The 22,553-nt window shown below is 43.2% G+C and overlaps 1 protein-coding gene across 2 annotated transcripts in view; it reads left to right on the forward strand.

The window, feature by feature from the left end:
• Positions 1-395: 395 nt before the first annotated feature.
• gabra3 (gamma-aminobutyric acid type A receptor subunit alpha3) overlaps positions 396-22,553 on the forward strand; it is an 85,024-nt gene continuing 62,866 nt past the window's right edge. For both annotated transcript variants that reach the window (XM_086225606.1, XM_086225608.1), the window contains exon 1: positions 396-733. The gene's annotated coding sequence lies outside the window, so the exon portion shown is untranslated. The remainder of the gene's footprint in view (positions 734-22,553) is intronic.

The following is a 22,553-nucleotide window of genomic DNA, read 5'->3' on the forward strand; positions in this document are numbered from 1 at the left end:
AGAGGTGACATTTCATGCCTTGCCCAAGGGCACCTTGAGCCCATGCACTCTGGGCTTGAAGGTGTACTTGTTCCCCCCCCCCCCCCCCCCCCTCTTTCCATGCTCATCTGCCTGAGCAGACCAGAGCACCCCAAGGTCACAGAGTGGGGACGATCTGCTCCCAATTCCTGCACAGGCTCAGATGAGAGTGTTAAATCAGTGTCAGCCGCGGCTCTTGGGCTTGGCATCTCTGGCGGTCGTGGTTGGACCTCGGACACCTGCGTCAAACCGCGGAGAGGAGAAGTGGCCGCTGCTGTTAGTCGCTTGGGAGGTTGTTGTGCAATAACACACAGGGAAGGGAAGAGGAGGAGGAGGAGGAGGAAGGGGGGGGGGGTCCCTTCCAGCTGTCTAGCGCATCACTGAAAAGCTGTTCGGTTAACGGGGAGCCGCGTCCGCCGCACGTCCATGTGGCCATTGATCCGCCTGTAAAGCAGTTCGGGTTCAGGGTTTGCCCCTCCTGGTCAGCACCAATCTCAGATAGGTAGATGGAGGGGGCGGGAAGGTTAGTTTGAGGAGGGCAGAGCTTTGCAGGAGGACGCCGATTCTCTCTTTATTTTACCACTGGAAAGAAAGAAAAAAATCAGTGGACAAAAACATCTGAGAGAGAAATCAGTCGGACCAAAACCTCATTAACTCCAAGCAAGCGAGAGAAGAAGAGAAAGAAAGCGCTAGAACACACGCCGTTTTCCTGCTGGTGAGATGATCTTTCTTTCATTACCATCATAGAACGTGATTTGTGAAGTTAAGCACATGGGGCTGACTGGAGATCAGTAAAATCTGGTCGAAAACGTGCTTAATAGCAATGTTTCATTCACGGGCAACAGCTGCGGTTCGTGCGGAGACTGCGGTCTAATTGACGGTTTAACAGGTCTCCCTCGCATGCTCCGGGGATGGATGCGGCGCTGCCGCCGATGCTGCTGCCGCCACCGCTGCTGGTGTTGCTGCTGTTACAGCCTCCACCTGGGCTTCTTGACCAGCGGCAGCAACACATGACACATTGCTTTTATTGCACTTGAGACAATGGCGGTGTTAATTCTCCTGCTAGCCTGGGATGGCACCTCAATGCGACACCAGAGCGGTCATTGTTCACGAGATGCGTGTTAGTAGTGGCACCTGCACTGAGCTTTGACCCTGCTGACAGACACAAGCAACCGCAACCAGTGCCACCACTATTGAGCTGAGGCTGAGTTAACCTTGGCTTCGAACCCGCGGTACGTTGGAACTGACCACTGTCTGAGCCCCTCATCCGCCCCCTCCTCCACAGCAACCCTGCAAATCAATCGCGCTGCTTGTGTTGGAGTCCGTGCTCCCCGCTCTTCAACTAAACTGGAAATCCTCTTAAGAGATGGCGACAAAAAGTAACATTTCCATGTGACATATTCATTCATTATTGTCATCATATTGTGTGTTGGAATTAAAAGAAAAAAACAGCTAAACCCTCTCTTGCAAATGCCCCCATCCCCCCCCCCCCCCACCCACCCATCCTCACCATCCATGATGCATGCTATAGTGTGCTGCTGTTGCCTTACCCAGCAGCAGTGTTGGGGAGTCTGTGCTTTGGTACAAACTAGAGGGAGAACATGTTTGCGCACAGGCTTGACTGATCACTTGGAGAAGCCGCTCCTGGTCTTGGACACCATTAAGCTCATGAGACGTCATTCACTCCTGAAGAATCACAGTTGCCACATTTTTTTTTCCTCCCTGGCGCATCACATATTCATATTTTACCGCACGTCTTATTTGATGTAATGCACAGTCATGGCTGCCCCCCCCCCCTCCAATCACCCACCCCGCCATTTCTCAGTCTGCACGCTACAGGGTTCATAAAGCAATGACTCCCTGGTCTCATGAGTGTGACCACAAGTGAGTGACTTTTCTTCGCCAGTTTCTTCATCTGCTGAGACATACGGAACGGACGGCTGGGAGGGAAAACAAACAGATTTTTTTTATTATTATGATTATTTTTGTCCAGCAGAGAATGTGTCTAGAAGAGCAGATTTTGTTGCGGGAGAAGGTGTTATCATCTCCGAGAGTTACAGATGGCTGTTTTGTTTCTGTGACTTGGTGATGAGAGGAGCTGTTGCTAATTGTCAGATTTTCCATGCAGATGCGGTCACATAAGTGAAAATACAAGCAGCTTGTTGAAGGAATGAACATTTCTAGATTTCTCCTCCAGGCACAGTAAAGCATGATGCAGTAAAGGCATCTACAGAGATTTCTAAATAAATGAGGGGAGGGCTGTTGTTGTTTTTTTTGGGGGGGGGGGGCTGTTTTTGTGTTTTTGCAGGAGGAAAATATTCAACCCATAAATGAATGTTAAAACTTACAACATGTTTTGGAAATGAGTCAGTGTGCTGAATAACAGGGTCACCCCTCGCTTTACTCTCATGTTTGGATTCGCAGTCAGTGAGCACACACCCAGACACTCATACACACACACACACACACACACACACACACACACACACACACACACACACTTTGGCCTCCGCGTTCAAAGAAGCTAGCTACGGAGTTGTTTTGCCAATATGCGCTTAGAACCAGCTCAAGTAGAGCAACACTGATGAGGATGATGATAGCTGACAGGAGATGATCACGAGAGCCCTCCAAGTACGCTGAAGCCTCCACCAATATCATGTCAGTCATGACCAAGAGGCTCGGAGGGGAAATTTGCAGCTTGGCTCCACGGGGTGAGAGATGATGAGACGCGGAACAAAGCAGGACACTGAGAAGGCCAAGCTGGGTTAATACAGATGAGGAATAATGGAAACTGGCTGTCTTCACTCATCCGGCATGACTGAACATAATGAAGAAATGAGATATTTTCAGATTTTTAAGTGCTTTTATATTTGAGTGTATGATATGGTAGGAGCACTGCTTCCATTCAATCTATCCCGATGTCCCCTCGATGTGAGGGGGAAGAAGAGATGAATCACCAGAGCTCCTTTCACATTGGAACAATGTTACCTTGAGACAGCCATTGATTTATGATAAAAGTCTGTGATTGTCACGGATCCAGAGCTCGTATCTGCCACATCTGCTATTTGCTCCATTTAAACTATTTTTGTATGTTGGCAGAGACAGAGAACCCCTGACAAGAACCATCTCATGTATCCAAGTAATTTAGGGAATAAAACTGCCTGCCAAAACTCCACGAAACAGTTTCAACAAGTACATAATGAGCAGCGCTAACAATAAACTATTGATTGATGAGTGATTGCTGGAGCTCGTGCCAGAGTCGTCTCCTTCTAATGTTTGTTTATATACGAACTCTAAGATAAACCGATGTACAGTTTTCATTATTTAGCCGTTTTTGGGAGGCACGGTTGCTACTAAGGAAATTTAACACTCTTGCATCGTGTTTATCCCTTAGTAGCACCGTTTCCTCTTTACGGTCTCTTTCCCGCTCACCAGCCAAAACATTAAAACCACCTGCCTAACTTTTGCGTAGGTCCCCCTTGTACCACAAAACGGCCAGCGTGGCAAGAACTCTGAAAATGTCCTGTGGTGTCCGGCACCAAGACGTTCAGAAAAAGAATTATTATTCAACTATTTGTTTGTTATTAACCACCTTGCACTCTCTAAAACTCCTACAGTTGCATTCAGCGCCATTTCCTTTCATGGACTTCATCACAGTTCACTAGGAAGTGAACCGAAACCCCCTTTTTGGTGTGGGCCAAGAACTCGGTGAAGTGAACTCAGACGCATGAGTCAGCATTTTTTGGATGTATGTAAACAAACTCAGACTCAACTCGCTCCAAATTCCCTCTGCCCTTTGCCGTTGTATTGTAGCCCTCTTGTCTTGCTGTTGACAGATGCACCGGGAAGCTCAGCGCTTGGGAAAAAAAAGGCAACTGTAGCCATCTTGATCCATGTGAAAATGACCCATAATCCAAAGCAGTCAAGGTCTGAGCACCAGATAGCGTACACAGAATGAGGACCCATCATTTGAGACCATGCTTTATTTGGACCTTTGAGTCCGAATCTTTTAGGTTCCTAAAGCTCCATATCAAGCCTGACCATAAAGGAGAGGTTTGGCATCTGCAGATTGAGAGAATTTCTAAAATTCAAGACCTGAGATGGAGTTGAAAATATATAAATGTTGCATTGCATTAATTATCCCCCAGGCCACAGTCTGTCTGTGCTCAACAAAAACAACTCATCAAGAAATTCAGGCAATTCCAGTCTCCTTTGTTTAGCACTTTCTCACAGCAGTTTGAATAATTGCCCCAGTTGTGCATTAAGTTGATCTGCCAGTACAGAGGAGGAATTAAGCGCTAAATATTGAACTCAGGATTGAAGTTGGCAAAGGACTTTTTAAGTCAGAGACAGCGACTGGTCAGGATAATCTGTTGTTTGGCAAAGACAGAGGGAGAAACTTTAGGGAATCCATGTGCATGACAGTGATTGGAGTGAAGTGTGAGGTGTTGAGAGAGACTGCAGGGGCATCGTTTGTGTTTTTGATGCGACAGTCATACCACTATAAGACGATTAATCCTTGACACGATTGGAAAAACTCCCGATAAAGTAAATTCCTCCTTTTTGCGGTTTTCTGCAGGGCCTCCTATGAGCCTCACCACACTGACCATCAGCTCTGCCTCTTTAGAAATTATGAATGAGATGCTCAAGGTGCTCCTTTTGTTAGACAAATTGGAAGCCGTTACCCCAGTAACCAGGTGTTGTCGTTATATGATGTGGAGAGAGGATTGTGTTCGTGAGGTTAAGAGGGGTTGCTGTCATGCGAAGGGGAGAAAGCGGCTTTAATTGTCGTATGATTTTTCTTTTGCAATTGGCTCGATTAAATTGTGTGTCACGAGGGTGTCACCATCGTTTGATTATTTTTACGGCATCAAGTGTGAAAACTGTAGTCAGGATTCAACCATCTAAAGTGAGGAGTATTCTTGTGGTTATGTCTGCGGTCGCCCGGGGCTCATTGTACAGTATTTCACCAGTGTTTGTGTGGTTTGGCTTCAGTCTTACGTGATGGATTTTGACATTGAAATTACATTTTGATTTTGTTACAACTCCTCCTGAGTCAGCATCTTCTCCCCTCACACCACAAAATAATAAAACACAGGTGTATTGTGGCTCCTGGCTTTGTGCTGTTAACTGAGTTTGCCAACTCGATTCTATCAATCAGAAACGGTGAACTGTTTGTGTTGAGGAATGGGCACTGACACAGAGGCCCCTAAAACCTTGTCATGTCAAAGAGAGTCGGAAGCTGCAGTAGTGGACGGTACAGCCAGCACTGCACTAAGTCACTGCACCGGATGCTCAGACTTTGAGCCTCGTTTCGGTCTATTGTCTATTCTTCTGCTGCAGAGGAGCATTTCTAAAGTCATTCAAAGCATTTGTTGATTACTGAACAGGCAAGACCCCCCCCCCCCCTTTCATGGCCAACCCTACCAAAAATTGTGTGTGTGTGTGCACGTTTGACCACCCTCAAACTGTCTCAGCCTACTCTCTATTGCAAGAGGTACTGTATAGCCTAGAGAAGGGAGACATTTCATTTACAGAGATGATTTTGCATCACTATTGCATTACCATGCTTAGACATGGTGTTAGTCAGATGATGAAACATATCTCTTAAGTGCACGAGGGGATTTAAGGTTTAAATTATTGCACAAATTGTTCCTGTACAGAACAGGAACTATCTGATTTGCCATAGAAAATGTATTTGTCGAGGTCATAGAGACTGACTAACCGAAAAGTCTTAATAAACAAAGGCAGCCAAACGGAAAATAGTTAGATTAGATAAGGCAACGGAGATGCGAGAAGTAGAATTGTGATTAATTTCTTTCTCAGTGTGATGATCACTGTGAGTTTGACTTTTTAACTTTCAGGGTGCTCCTAACTGAGATTATCAGTCTGCGCACAAGGTCATAAGCAGCATGAAGTTCAGGGAACTAGAAGAAACATTAGCATCTAAAAATCAATGCTAAAACAAGCATCCGGTGGAGAGATGCTAAGGTGAGGGAGGTATAGGAGGTCTTTGCTTTCGTTTGCATTGACATGGCCATGAAGTGTAGCTAACTCCACTCCAGCCACAAACAACCGTCTGTCATGAGGCAACAGGCATGACATTTCTAGCAATCAGCATGGATGCCGTCCCACTGTCACTGTGCTGCACTGTCAGACCTTGACGTCGCCTTGATGCATATCCATGGACATCCCTAATAAGTGAGCAGACAACAACCCTCCTTGCAGAGCTTGACTTCATGCCAAGAGTGAGAGCACGGTTCACTGTGAGGACAGCTGGTAGCAAAAACTCCTAAAACTTCTCAGATTACCTTGGAGAATACTTTTCAACTCCCATAATACACATTTATTTTGTTTCAAGGGAATTAAAGTGAGGATAAGATAGATGCAACTGTCTCGGACCGTGTCGACCTTAGCTGGCGTGTAGCCTACACATCGCTGACTACATCATCCAAAGAGGTTCATTTAGTAATTATGTTGAAATATTTAGTAAGTGTCAACATGTCAAGTTAAAAGAAGTAATGAGTGGTCTGGTAGTAAGAGCATCCACTAAATATAGAGCAGTTGGTAGCAATATAGTCATCTAGTCAATCATTAATGTCTCATCACTGCCTGTCTGCCTCTGGTCCAATAATGGCTCATTTCTTATGGGAAAAGCACATGAAAAAAAGTCATTGATGTGTTCATTGAATTTTCAAATGTTAAACACACAACACGTGTATGCACTTTTACTTAGAAAACAGTTTTTGAAATGTTTGACCCAAGTCACGATGACGACAGGATGTATTGAGACCCAGACAGGACCCAGACTTGAGAGGTCAGGGACCACATCAAGACTAAGATAAGAAAAGAGGGTGCCATTGCAATATTTATAGCCAACTGAGTGCTTTTTTGTTGTTCTTTTACATGTGAAATCTTTGTGGTTTGTGTATCCGAATGCAGTTAGGGACGAATTAGCTGACGTCTTCCTCCCAGTTTCTTCCTCTAAGGGTTGAAGTGCAGTGGCAGGTGGCGAGGGAGAAAAACCGTTATCAGCAAAGATTCTAGTCGTCTTCAAAAGTATTTCGTCAAGTTACTGGTTTGCTTTTGCTGGTCTTGACATAAAATCTTGAGTCCGCTGGGTCCAAGACTGAGATAAGACCAAGTAAAAATCTGACTGAGTCCAAGACAAGATCGAGACCTTTAAAAAAATAGTCTTGAGACCTGTAACAAGACCGAGACCGGTCGCAAGTACCCCAAGACTAGTCTTGTGTTAAGTGTGAGGGATAGCATGTGGACGTACGTGTGAAACCCATGTAAATCTTATGTGAAAACCAGAGCAGTACCAATGTGAGATCTGTGGGATTTCATGTGAGGAAAATGTCGTGACTGGTGGAGACCAAACAGGAAATGATCCCAAAAGCACAACTCATAGACACAGCGGTGCTGTAAAAACTCTTTTACTTAAGCACAAGGTTTGCAACACTGAGACATCAGACTGATTGCAAGTAAACAAAACATGAAGGATCGAGCAAAAATGTCGTCCAGCATACAAGCAAGAGTCAAAAACACTATGAGTCAAAGAGGCTGGAGCGTCAGACACAAAGGAACTGAGATTAAGAGGCACAGAACAGTGGAAACAATACAAGGAGGACAAGATAATTAAGCGTGTAGAACGTTAGGATGGGGTGGGTAATTTGAGAGGTGTGAAACTCAAGAGGGCAGATAATAACGAATAAGAGGAGAAATGAAAAAAAAAACAGGACGTTACAACTGATGATGGGATTGCATGCCCATACCTTATTTGGTATTTTGGTTGTGTGGCTGCATGACTCATTTAGTCAAATCCATCCATCGTCGTCTTCCGCTTATTCCTTACTAGTAAGGGTCGCAGGGGGGGATGGAGCCTATCCCAGCATCTACGGGCGAGAGGCGGGGTTCACCCTGGACAGGTCACCAGTCCATCGCAGGGCCAACACATAGAGAGACGAACAACCATTCACTCTCACAGTCACACCTACAGTCAATTTAGAGTATCAATCAGCCTCGTCCCCTCTTGATGTCTTTGGACTGTGGGACGAAGCTGGAGTACCAGAGAGAACCCACGCAGGAACAGGGAGAACATGCAGACTCCACACAGAAAGATCCTGTGATGGAGCCGGGACTCGAACCCAGAACCTTCTTGCTGTGAGGCCACAGTGCTGACCACTGCACCACCGTGCAGCCCATTTAGTCAAATCCTTTAAAAAAAACAAAAACAAAAAAAGATTCCATACATATTCGTGACCTTTTCTCATATTGATGATTTTCATGTAAGTTACGGAGAGGACAATACATGGAATTCTCACTGAGGGACTTCCAACATCATCAATGGCAAACATGTGAATTTATATTTTCAGAATATTTCATCCATTTCCCTTCCAAATTTAGAAATTTCAAGCCAGAGCATACCAAATACTAATTGTCGATACTTCTGCCACTCAAATCCCAGTCGGTTTTTCACAGTTTGATGATGCGATGGCCTCTTGTAGTATGGCAGCAACTATACACCTTTGATTGGTCCTGATTTTCAGTGCGAGCAGATGGTGCACACACAGTAAAGCTCTGTGTTTAGTAATCAGTGTGGAGGAGCGGTCAGGGTGTTCAAGGAGTGAGTTTGCTGGCTTTCAATTATGAATGAGGAATGGAAGGAAAAAGCAGGACGGCCTCAGTGGATACAAACTTCAGGAAAGCTTTTGTTGGGCACTAGAGATTTTTCAAAACAAGAGCATGAAATATATATATATATATATATATATATATATATATTTGTGTGTGTGTGTGTGTGTGTTGATGTTGGCCAACAAAATGTCAAAGAAATTCATAAATCTATGACTATTAATACCTATTAGCAAAGACTATTTCGTTTTAGTGGTAAATGTAAACTTTATTTTTTTCCGCTTGTTTGATTTTACTGTGCTTTGGTTTAAAATAATATGAAGGTAAGCAGTAAGTTGCAATGAGCACTAAATGAAGGTGAGCAGTGGGCCTGGAAAGCAACAATACTATAGTTTCCAAAAGAAAAGAAGTGTGGAGGCTAGTCTTAAAAGTAGCTATATTTAAAACTACTTTAATTTGCAGAGGCATTTGTGAGTCCTGCTGTGGGCGCTCCGCTAACACTGAGCAGCAGCTGAAGGAGGGAGAGGAATTAACTAAATAAAGCGTCAAAAATTGCTCTCAAACGTCCTGGCTGCTTTGAAAAACAAAATAACAACAAGAAAATGCAATGAACTCAACAATGGCCTCCAGCTTATACTGTATATTGACCCTATTACCCAACCCCGGGGTCAGAAAGAATAAAGAAATCTTACATCATGTTTATATTTCACCTGCTTCACTGCAGTAATGGAGCTGTTGGGGGTTAAATGCCTTGCTCAAGGGCACCTCAGGAATGGTAGTGGGGGAGGGGTTTGTGCTGCCCCCCATCCCCCAATAAAATCCTAAATTAACCAACTAAATGGCCAAATACCAACAGTATGACTTTTCAATTCATTCTACATGACAACAATCCATCTTATATTCCATAAGTTGTGTTAACCATGGATTTCCCACTAGTGCTACCTGTCCTGATTAAGTGAACCACACAAATAAAATAAAAGCATCTCTTGAATCAATAGAAGTACAATGTTGTCATCATTTGCTTCTATGAGCTGTACCCTGGGAATTGGAAGTACTTTTCACTTGTCACTATAACTCCACAGCATGATGTGGCTCTGGTGAGGAGGCCAGCAGCGGCGTCAGGCACTTGCTAAGTCTGCTTTTAATTTTGATTTTTAGTCAGTAAGCGAGATGTCTTAAATTTGTTGGGCACAGAAATCAATGCACAGTTCAGAGAGTCTCATCAAGCAAGTGAATTTGCCGTCCGGATTGATACAGAGTTTGAAGGTAACATGGTGTAGGAGCGTGCCAGTGCGCTGACGTGTGACTGTATATTCCTGAGCCCTCTGATGATTTCATAGGACTAATTCAATTTGCAATTTAAATTAGGTTGAGCGTGCACTGCAAATGCAAGCCATATTTCTATATATCGGAGGCTTCAGCTTTAGTTTAATAGCACTCTGTAATGTTCAGTGACCCGTATACTTCACCAAATCTAGCCATCTGTCATCCAAGTCTAGTTTGCCACTGTCTGACCACATTTTTAACCAGAGTTGGTCCAGATTGCAGGATTACAGGATCTTATCAGCATCCCTGCCTGAAATAGTGCAGCAGGATGTTCGGCTGTCTTGCTGAACCCAGCTGCAGTCAGTCAAATTTGTTGTGTTTGTTGCTACCAGAATGATACTTGATGCACTAGCAGTCAAAGCTGCTTTGATCTCCTGAATCACGCCTGCCACAGTCTGCCAATGTGCACAGCAGCAGCCCACACACAGCACCCCGAATTATGTTCCTCACACACACACACACACACACACACACACACACACACTCAGACACACTCGCCACAGTCCAAGTAGCCAGCTGCATTGAGCTGCTCTTTGCCGTGATCTGCTCAAATCGTCAGCTCTCTCACCCGCCCTCGCCGCATTCAGCATCCTTCTCGCCACAGACGCGCTTACCTCAGCCGCAATCAGTCATGCCCACTGGAGTGCTACACAGCCTGAGCACCTGGCGCTGTATGCTACATGAGACCGAGCAGCCATAGTTGGAGTCACACTTGCCTGAAGCAACCCCACAGCTGCCATCATTCACACTAAGTGGAATCCAACCGGCCACACAAAAAGCCCCTGTAACCATCTCAACAACAGAGACTCACAGCAGAACCCAAGGCTGATCAGAGAGCGAACGCTGATTATTATCCAGACTGGAGATATGTACATGACAATGAAGCATACTGGGAAAGCCATGAATCTATTCATATGTGTTGGTGCACCGCTGTGGAAAAGTAATGAAACTTGATATGCGTTTCCAGAGAAGAGAGGTTCACGTTTGCAGTGTAAGCTCTTTCCTGACGCACACTATCTGCTCTCGTGATAGGACTGCATATTTCTCAGGCGCCTAATGTACTTCCGTGCACCATCAGTAATAGTGCCACACCAGGAAATGGGTGGCTAACCCCAGCGTGTGGCATACATTTATGTGACAGAATGACGACAGATTAAATTAGGAATGTATTTGTTCAATATATGACATTAAATCATCGGGTGTGAAAAACTCTATGAGATACTCCGTGGTTCGCCATGTCTCTACACAGGCTTCCCAACTGCATTCCGAGTTCGGAAATGAATCGCATGAGTAAAAGTACCTGCAATTCATTATTTTGAAATTGAGACGCTCCTCAACATCTAACTAGCTTCAGTTAAGGGTTTTCCTTTTATTGAATGTGTGCACGAGGACTTTAAATGGCTGCAGCTTTTTTAACGAAACTGTCGCATTTTTTTTTTCATCATCATTATTATTATTATCAAGCTGTTTATTTGTTTTCCTTTAAACACAAAAGGACTGTCAATTATGTCCAGAAATAAAATCTTAAGAGCTTTGGAATCAGGCCACACTCATTATAATGATGCATTTTATTACTGGTGTTCATATTGTTCAACCTTGAATCCTTGCAGTATATAGTTGTGTGATTAGGATAAGAAGACTGCTTGAATATATGTGGAGAGAGCCTCAAGGTGAATCGCAGCATGGATGTTTGATTTATGCTTTAAATGATCCTGTTGGGTCAGTCTGGATTGTGTGCTGAACTCTTCGAATAGCCTTTACGGGAGAGTGAACCCTTGCATTCCAATTACAGCTTGGCTATATTTGCTGTCATTTATGTTCATAATGACTATTGCTTCTACTTACACTAAATCGCCAGCCTGCTCATGAATACTTTGCCTCTTAGTGTGAATGATGGTTCCAGATGAAGCCACTTCAGAGATTCGCTGTTATGTCGGATGGATTGAAACTTGGCAAAAGAGCACGCAACAGAAGACGTCACGTGTATCGATTTTTAGCGCGTGCAAGGTTAATAGTATAATCAACACCTACCTTCACCTTCGCATCGATAGGCGAAGAAATATCCATGATAAGTAACTGATGACTCAAAAAAAAAAAAAAACAACCTGGGGACACGGGCAGCTTTTCTCTTACTTTACCTTTAATACGAACACATTCTGAAATATTCAGAGAAGTCACACCAGACAAGGTCATGGCTTGATTGATGGTAGCACAAGCACTCGCTGCTTTCATTGCGTGACTGTATTTTATGTCGTGATGTGTTCATGCTCTAAAAGTCCTAATCAATCACGTCTTATAGATTTGGCATTGGATTGAAGTCTGCTATAAAATTTGAAAAAACCAAGGCTGATACAGTGGTCGGAGAGACTCTCTCAGTTCAATGTAAACATTTGATTAAATGACCTTTAAACTCCTCCTGACTTATTTCCTGCTGAGAAAATCAACCTGTCTTGAAAAAAGAAAACCTACCATGGCAATCCATCCAGTGCTTGCCCTCAATCAAAACCACAACTGTCAACAACGTAATGGCGCCCGTGGTAAAGATAGGGATCACCCAAGTCATTAGGATAAATCATCTGGGAACCATAAACATCCTTGTCAGGGTTTTTGGTTTATCCATCCAATATTTGTCAGCTTCTTTCATATTTCACTTGGACACCAACTGCTCTCAACTAAAGCTAAAAATGATGTACAGTAGGAGGAATAACACAGAGAATGTCTGACATCTTCAACTACACGCCGTCTGTTGTATAACTGCCATGATGGGAAGTCATATGGAGCGTTTGATTGATGGTCCATCGGAGGGTGAACAGCCCCGGAGCCTCTGCGTTAGTCGCCTTTGCCCTGTGACCGCTTTTACTTTTCTTACCCCATTTCTCTGATTACTTTGTCGGACTGTCTAAAAGTAGACCTGCCAGTCTCCTGAATGGATTTCTCTGTTCAAATATTCATGGTGTTACTTTTTTTTTTTTTTTTGGACTCACTTTATGGCAGGGAAGGCTTTGGTTGAAGTCAGGGCGTACACACACAGTGGAATAACAAGTGAATATCACTGGACGTGTGCTTTAATCGTTGTGGCATTTTTACTTCAGTTCAAACGATCTCATGACTTCCCAGGTTTTTCAGTGGCTATCTGTCAGTTCGTCAGCAGCATTCCAGGATTTAGTGGACGGGTGTAGTATGAGCTGAGGAAGAAGCAGTGAAAATTTGGGGCGTATCCGTTAAATATAACAGGCGCCCTCTCGTTGTCTGTATCTTCTCACCTTTTAAACTCCCTGAAGCCCACATATTGGCAACTGTACAGTATTAAAGACATTATGAGAGACATTTATCCTGTTAATATAATGGTTGTAGGTGTTGGACGATGTATTTTTCATCAAGCCTGAGTATAATGTGACAGCAGCTAATGAACAAAAGTAGACTGTTAATTAAGCTTCTGTTGCTTCAAGGCTCTTCATGAAACATCTTGTTCGCACTATATTTTATTGGAGACTTACAGGTATGTACCTGTCTGTCCAAAGTGAGTCTTTGTTGATGATTTATTGCTTGGTGGCCATAAGCCAATGCTCCAGTGGGAGACTGATTTGATGGTGAGGTGGATCAGTGTCGACAGTGGACAACAGTCTGCTCAAATGACAGTTCTCCTCCAACTTTCTTGACCTAAGCTATTTAAACCTCCAGAAAATGATTAGAATTATAGTCGTTCAATTATTGTATGTTTCAGGTACGGTCTTTTTTTCTTGCTGGCCTCCCGAATGTCCATTAAATATAAGATAGGACATACAAGCCTCCCCTTTTCTACCCAGGACATCCACAATGTGATTATACAATTTAAGGAACTATATGAGATTGAAAAGTAATACAAAACAAAAATGTCAAGAAATTAATTTTCTTGACATTTTTGTATACAAAAATGTATTTTCTTAGCTTTTGCCTGAAAATGACTTTTTTTTTCTCATTCAGCTGTTGATTAAAATGAAAATTGACCAAACAATGATGTGCTGACTATTACATGAAAATAGATGGCTTGCCATTTCTTTTGATATGTTCAAAATATTCTGAGGACCTGAAAAATTCATGAGAATTTTTAAAAAATGTTGGCAGGTTTTTGAAAACAAAAGAGTAAATGACTTTAAATTGGAAAGTTCAATCCTACAGGGCAGTACGTATTAGGATTCTGCTCTGTATGGGCGCGTTTCCACTGGCTCACTTCGGCTGGTGGGGGGGGGGGGGGGGGGGGGGTCAGGTCGGTTTGGCCCTGATTCCACTGGCCCCAACACGGTACTAACCATTACCATTTTGGTCCCTGCTCCGCTGGGGTTCCAAGCGAGCTCAGCAGGGACTAAAATGTGACGTAAACACATAGCGGGGTGCTGACTGGGTAACTAACCTCTTACGTGGTCTTCTTCATAACATCAGCCTCAGCTTGGTAAAGTCTTTTATACTTTTCTTGGGTGTTCTGTTTCGCCGCTTGAAGCCTTGCCTGTCTGTCGTCCCTCACTTTTAGTTTAAGCAAAAACCACTGACCGAGCAACAGGCAAACGCTGCCTCCATGTTGTCCATTGTTGTTGTTGTGTCGCACACAAATTACGCCGGGGGACTCAGCCAGTGAGTCCAACCGCGCTGACGTGGTACCCGAACCAACCCCACCCGCCCCGTGCCGAAGTAAGCCAGTGGAAATGCGCCCTGTGTGTATAATATTCTAAAACAAACATAATTAAAAAGATACGGCTGTATTTGGTGAGTTCATGTTCAAGTGGGTGAGGGACTATTTTTTTGAGGATGTCTCATCTGCTCAGGAAGATGCCTCAATGTCTGTCTCGTCCTCCTCTGTGTCCCTTTTACTGTCAAAGATCTGTGACTGTAAACCTTTGCTCCAAGGTCATTTTTAATTGAGAGAGAATAAAGAGGGCACACGGGGCGCCAAGAGAAATCGTATCCGAGGCTGACGTGAAAGCTTTTACATGTTTCCTCCTCCCCCGTGTCTAGCGAAGTATCAGTGGTTCATGCACAATTACAGGTTTGGTTTGGTTAGGAAACTCAAGCTGAAGGGGGTTTTAGTGACGAGACGGACAGTGACCTCAATATCGACCAAAACAAACCTCTTTAAAATGTTTTTGTGTTTTATTCAGCTAAAACTTCTTGGGCTCAAGACACTCAAGTTAGCTGTAACATTTTTTTACACGTAGGCCAACACTAGAGGGTTTTATGGGGTTAGCTGACCCCCCTGTACTCCTGCAGCCCGCCAAGCACCTCAAAATGTAATCGTTCCGACAATTAGCTCCTGGCGAGATCGCTGAGAAGGGTTTAGAAAATGAATCAAGTGAGCAATCAGCAGGTTAATCATAAAACAATTACCGCCATGCAAACAGGTGGAGCATGCTGTGATGCATGAATAATGTAGATACCCCCGGGGCCTATTAGCAGGGGTGCATCATTGTTGGATTTCTCAGGTGATAACTTACAAAACCAGCATCAGCCTGATTTTGGAAAAAAAAAGGGATCGTGTGGTTTTGTACAGGGTTTCATACACATGCTTCCTGTTTTAAGTGCATCTCAAATCCTTTTTCCAGGGACCCGGCATTGCATGCTGAATCGATTGCATGCCACTCATTTGTATTCCCATAGCATCCTCACAGCAGTGGATTACTGTGCTGCCCTGCAATATCATTCCCTGCACACACCACATCACTCTGAACTGATTGGTTAAACCCGGCATGACCATGCAGGTGGAGCTAAAAACCTGAAGCACTTGTGGAAGTCAAGCAAAGGAGTTCTAACATCCCTGCTGCTGCAGAACCCACTGATGCAGTCTTCTTTGACCCGGCATTAAAGAAATCTGTCATTTGAGCTGACACAAAATTAGACTTGTGCGAACAGTCTTGTATGTTGTACATCACACATCTCTACTCCTTCCTAATGGTACGCATTTGTAACACGTTCCAGTTCTAATCATAGTCCACTCAGGAAATGCGGTTCTCGCTGTCTGAACAGAGGTATTCATTTCCTTCCGTGTGGGCTCCTACTCTGCTGGTCGCGTCATGTTATCAGCTTTGAAGGAATCTTGTCCGGCTAAGCCTTTCACACATGTTATCTTTGACAGCCATTTTCTTTGGGTTGTCACTTTGAAAGAACCTGCTTCTCTTTAGCTCCTCTAAAATGTGTTCATGCATTAAAATCTATATTTTGCACATTTCCGATATTTTATGCAATGTGACAACTAGCGACGAAACCGACCGAAAATGTCATGACCAAAATGATTGTGTTCATCACAGTATTTTCAGAACGCGCTCGCAAAGCACCAAAGCATAGAGCGCACACTGGCGTTACTTTAGCAAGCGTTATGATAAAAGAAACCCATAGAGAATATGGAGTGCACTTCACAAGAACATGATGGCTGCTAAGATCCAAAGTGTTGCCCCCTTTTCTTGATGATTTTCCCACTGTGTGTTCAGCTGGCTGATTATCTTTCTCTCGTTTCCCTCAGCATTTAATGTCAGAGCTTTAACTGCATATTAACTATATAAATGAGGCAAAATACACACACACACACACACACAAACTCCCTTCTAATACCTTTAACACTGTGTTCAAGGGCAAGTACTTTGCTCATCATTTTTCCATGTCAGCTGGGATGTCTTGAAAAGTGAAGTAGAAGCCACTAACAGACACCCCCCCCCACACACACACACACACACACTGTCAGGTAAGACCAAGTTACCCACGTCTCCAAAGCTACTGATCCAATTCTACCAGATCTGATTTGTACCTGTTACTTTGGTCACTCCAGTGGTTTCTGTGGGGAAGGAGTCGGCAGATGCATTCTCCACTCTTGAAAATGGCAGATCAGAGAAGGAGGCGGCTGCTTTGATGAGCTCACTCCTACGTGCAGCTCGCCAAAGTGGCGGGGCTCTGTCTTTACCTGCTGCCATGTTTTCATTGATGCATGCTGAATATATACAGCAGTGGATCATATTTACCAGCCCTATAACCATGAATGTCGCCGGGTGATCGATGGTGATTGGAGCTGATTTAGCTGCAGAGTTTCTCGTTGGCTGCTGCCTGCTCAGTGCAAAGTGACGCGCAACGCTGATGCAACCGTGGGTCCGAGATTTCCTGCTTTAGAATATGATGTCACATGGGGGTATGTTTTACTTGCCATTTTAAGGTGACCTTGAGTACTTTGAAATGTGCCTATGAGTAAAATTTTACTATTATTATTACTATTATTATTATTATTCATGCAGCAACAGAATTATGACTCGTTTTTGATCAGTGCTGCTTAGTTTTAGTTTGTCTGACTAGACTTGCTTCAACCCAAAAGCAGGGGTTATTCCTGGTGTGTATTACCTCCTCCTCCCATGTTGTGGTTAGCAAGAAGAAATGTGGATAAAATTCGCGAACAAATTGTCTACACACCAGTTGATTGCAACTTTACCTGAGTTTAATTCCATCATTTTTTTCTAGTATCTTCTCCGGGCTCAGTCTTTGTGAAGTGCCCATTGTTTCTAGAGTACAAACACTATCAACCTCTCATAACAGCGCTGATTCAGGCGACGACTGTTCTCCTAAACTCCTCCAAAACTACAGACGAGCGCGTACAATAAAGGAAACTACATTATATTTTTTCAAAAAATAAACCATGCTTTCATTTTTGAAAAAACCATAATGTAGTTTTTCAAAACTACTTATATTTTTTATCAAAAAAATAAAGCATGGTTTGATCAAACTTTCAAACTGGAGGCAACATCTAATATTCTATTTATCCAGCTTCATCTCTTGTGCCAACTCAGGATTTGAAATAATGAATGAGCAGCATTTGTGTCACGGACACACTGTTACAATGACTTATACGCATAAATTAACACACCAATTACCGTGCAAAGATAATGAGTTAAAAATGAGGCATTGAATAGGTCAGGCAATCCATAAGGGTTTTTTTTATATGTGTGTTGCCAAGGATACCGAATGGAACAGCAGTTGAAATAAAACCTCATCTGCTGGGCCCTTCAAAACAACATTCATTTTACAGCCATGTTATGTTATTCTTTCTTTTTCTAAAGAGACACACACGTGTCACTTTTCTCAGAGGACTTCCAGTTCATGTTTTTCTTTGCTGCCAACACGCAAAGCGTGAAAACAGAATCAGCTAAAAATGAACAGAACCAAAAGTTGCACCGCTGAAGGTTTGTAGTCAGATCTGTTAAGCATTGAGCTGCAAGCTTCGTAACAAGGCCTGGGGTGAAACATGTGCACAGGTGGCGAGTGCCATCCGAAGCACCGCTCTTCACCCGGAATCCTTCATGAACGGCGACAGATTTCACCTACAAGGCAGGCAACGCTGGTTTAGCAGCTGCTTTCCAGTCTTATTAATTAAGGATACAGTGACTTGTATGCAGATTTGCAGCAGTTCAGTTTTGTCGCTGTCTCTAATTGTGAAAGTCACACTGATTTCCCCTATTAATCTATTCATCTGATCAAATCTCTTCCTTCCAGCAGTGTAATTGTGTCTTTTGCAGGGACGATTGTCTGTTACGGTGCGTTTATAATCATGTGTGATGAGCACACTTGCAATTTACATCAGAGGAAATAGGTCTAATATTTGAAAGTGACAGATTGTAGCATGTCGGTTAATAATAATACATTGGCTGTTGATTGAGCTCTGTCTGTGTCACGTTTTGTGTACTTCGCAGATTTGTCTTCCATTATTGATCCTGTAGTATCTACAGAGAATTGCCCAGCTGTGCGCTGTGTGTGCAAACACGCTCAACTGAATGAGCGCGATACAAATTTATCCAGTCTCAACTTGACAGGTGAGAAATGTTGATGGCTTATGGCAACATTTATTCAAGGTGTTAGCCAAATCTGCTTTATCCAGACGCAGACAGGATCCTCCCAGCAGCGGGCAGATCTTCTGCTCCCTCACATTCACTCGCAAGTAGAAATACATAACAAGAAGGCCAAGTGGAAGTCGTAGATGAAGCCATTTCCTGAGTAGAAATCATCTTGATTTTATGGAGGCCAATGGGACACATGAGTGCGTGTAGACTTTACAGTTCCTGCGAATAGTTACAGGAAATTGCACTTCTCTTTTGTTTCTGTTATTGTTTCATCACCCGGCCCTGATCTGCTGCTGCGTGCACTGCCTTGTCAGATATCAAGTCACTTCTACTGCCATAAGCGTTGAAGCGCCTTCTGAATATCAACATGCTGTGACAGTGTTTAGCTTTCCACCACTTTGGCCTCATTTTGGAAACCAGATCTCTGTTCTTCCCTCTCCTACTGTCATGTGAATTTATGTGCATGGCATGAAAACTCCAAATCTGTCTCTATAAAAAAATAACTCCATCTGGTGTATTTTTTTTATTCATTTCTGTATGCTAATAAACACCCTGACTTATAGTCAAAGACGGCAAGCTCTTTTAAAATATATCTCCGAGAAGTTATTAGACCTACTGCAGATTCCTGCCAAGTTTAGCAATAATAAAGACATTTATCAAACCTTACAGCCTGAATTCTGAGGACATTGAACACATTTAGGTTTGATTAAAGCGAGCTGCTTTATCATAGTGTTTTCTAATTCCTCCCAGCACCTGTCAACAGTAGATTTGGACTGAGTGCAAGTCAGCCAAGCCTGTGGCACACAATGATGACAACTGCAGCACGAAAACGTGGTGGTAGGCCCGTTTACATGTCTGTGAGGAACAAACCTAAATCTTGAGAAATTAGCACTTGTTTAACACAATAGCTGAGAGGCCCCATGTGGAGGAGGGAGTCTTGCCTAGCAGCCCAGTACATTCTTCATTTAGCAGCCTAATGATCATAATATCACGTGCTCACAGTCGTTAAACAAAGAAGGTGTCATTTGGGGATGGTGTAGACCACCGAGGGGGTTTTCAATTTGTGGGTCAGCAGGATTACCCAAAATCTATGAAGCCAATTTTCGCCGCACTCAGTGGAAGGGGGTAGAACGGGCCAAGGAAGAACCCGTTAAATTTTGGAGTGGGTATGTACGTGTGTCACCTCCTGGCAACAGGAAATGACATAATTTTATACCCTGTTGTACACCTCCAAGCGGGTCGACCAGACACAGTTCAGATTTCTCCTGAAGATCTCTTTTTATTAAACAGCGTCATGGTGGCTCTATAGAATATCGGGGTGGGAAAACATATTGCAATATATCACAATACTTTTTTCCTGATACAATATTGATATTCCATATGGATTTTTTTCAAATAATAATTAATATTTTAGATGTATTATACATACATGATGACTTCCGCAACTTTGCTACTCCTCTGCACAGCATTTCCTGTCGTAGTGAGTGAGGCAGTCGAGGAAGTGGCCAGTCAGAAAACAACAAGGCAGAGAAACTTAAAACACCCGTGAACTTTAAAGCGGACGTTTGACATCCCGTGTACATATACAGTACATGCAAACTTGTATTTTCACTTCTATATATTTTTCAGTGAACTATGTAGAATATCACAATATATCGTGATATTGTGATATCGTGCCAATCGTCACCCCTGGTAGAACAGGAAACTTGTAACTGGCTCCACGTGGTCAGGTGCTTCCAAACTTCACGTCTGATGAGAGTCCCGCCCTGACGACATCTGTCCAAGTACAGGAAGTGCCTGATGTAACGATTGTCTTCATTGTCTTCACGTGATGTACAGTACATAACATATGATAATTGTGTGTGTTCTCCAGCGCCACCTAGTAGACACAGGCAGTGATATTTGCACCACAGTGCAGCTATAATTTACTCCATCATGCAAAAGCTAAATATTTTGAGCTTTCACCTCCCTCTGGCTCGACAAAGCAGCCACACACTCTGACTTGTCTGCTCATCACTGCCTGTTTCACATGTGTGTGTTTGGCTCACCTTGGCAGTGGTGTGCTTTCTCTAAATGCATCAGATTTAATTAAGTATTCATCTCCAGCATAACATCCTTTTCGTTTTATTCTTTATGCTCCGGTGTTACTTTCCTTTCAGTGTAGAATTTACCTGCTGCCGCAGAAAACATATCAATGATCCACAGACGGCGTACTCTGATATTCTGTTTACAAATGCGGTTAAATATTTGACCACAAAGCTCACGGCTGTGTTCCCTCATCAACCTGGAAGTGGCAGGATTTAGAGCAAATTCGAAATTAGCATCCACTTGAATTGCATGGTTGCAGGGCAGGGGGTTTTATGGCTGAGGAGGTGCAGCGCTCCTATGGATGCCAGCTGCTCTTTGACATCCAGCAACACGTAGCAACTGAACCTGAGAGATTATTTGTTTTTAAAAGCATGAACTTTGTCATCATTTGCAGTTTCCCTAAGGGTCATAACTGATCTTTCTAGTAGTAAACAAGGACCTGCCACGTCTTATTTGAACGCTTTTTTTATTTTTATTATTGTTGAATAAATCACTCAGCATAGTCGTCCAGTAAGATTATTCAGCCAATTTGCATCAAAGGCATTTACAGCCTTTTAATTCTGTCAAATGTGATTACATTACTCACTGCGTATGCCTTTCGGAAAAAAAAATAATAATAAACTGACAGTAGAATTGAAAGCAAATCTTTAGAAGAGCGTGAAGTGTTGAATGCTTTAGGTCTACTGTCACCTTAGGCAAGCTATTTTTAATTTGCAAACAAAACACCATGTCTTTTTATTCCTTTGCTTCTTATTCTGAGTTTCAAGCACAATCTTGAGCCCCAGGGACGGCTGAGCCCCTCATCTGCATGACAGGTATTGGTGAATCGGGTGCAGAATCGTAGACAGCCAACCGGCAGCAGTCTTTCAGTGGCTGTTTGTCTCTTATTCTTATGGAAAGGATTTGTCAACACTTGTAAGAGCACTGTCTCGTGAGCTTCCTTGCAGATTTTTTCACAGCCGCTCTAATTGGTGCTTGTGTTTCAGACATGAACAGAACCGAGACAGCAGAGCAGAGATCTTAAAGGAAATGTGATACATGATAGAGTTTGTGGAGTGTATTCAAAGTTCTCCCTGATTGTATGTTCTGCTCATTATCAGTCTACTGTTTGTTGTGTTAAATCTCTTTAGGAAGAACTCTTCCTCTCTTTTAACGACTACAAATGATAGTCAGCGGTAAAACGGTGCCATGTTATGACTCCACCTCCAGGCATATTGAAGAGGAATATAAGTATTTTCTAAAGATTCATTCATCCAAGACATTTAGCGCTTTTAAGATGACACACGATGACCCTGAGGTGAGTGGAAGGGATGGTGATGTATGTACAGTATGGCAGGATAATAGCTGTTTCCCACCACACAAGACAGCGAGGATACCTATGACTCTGGAGGACATCCTGTGTTTTTATAGGGAGCATAAAATCTTTAATGGATAATGATCTGGAATTAGTTTTTAACAAATCCCAGTTTGCCACAAATTGAGAGAGAACAGTTAGAAAAACCTATTGCAGAATGCAGTTCTATGTCTGCCAGCAGCACAGTGGTGCAGTGGTCAGCACTGTGGCCTCACAGCAAGAAGGTTCAGGGTTCAAGTCCCGGCTCCAGCACAGGATCTTTCTGTGTGAGTCTCCATGTTCTCCCTGTT

This window comes from Aulostomus chinensis, chromosome 15, assembly GCF_037954235.1.
Source record: "Aulostomus chinensis isolate RoL2024-O1b breed Wild chromosome 15, RoL_Achi_v1.0, whole genome shotgun sequence".
Classification (NCBI taxonomy): domain Eukaryota; kingdom Metazoa; phylum Chordata; class Actinopteri; order Syngnathiformes; family Aulostomidae; genus Aulostomus; species Aulostomus chinensis.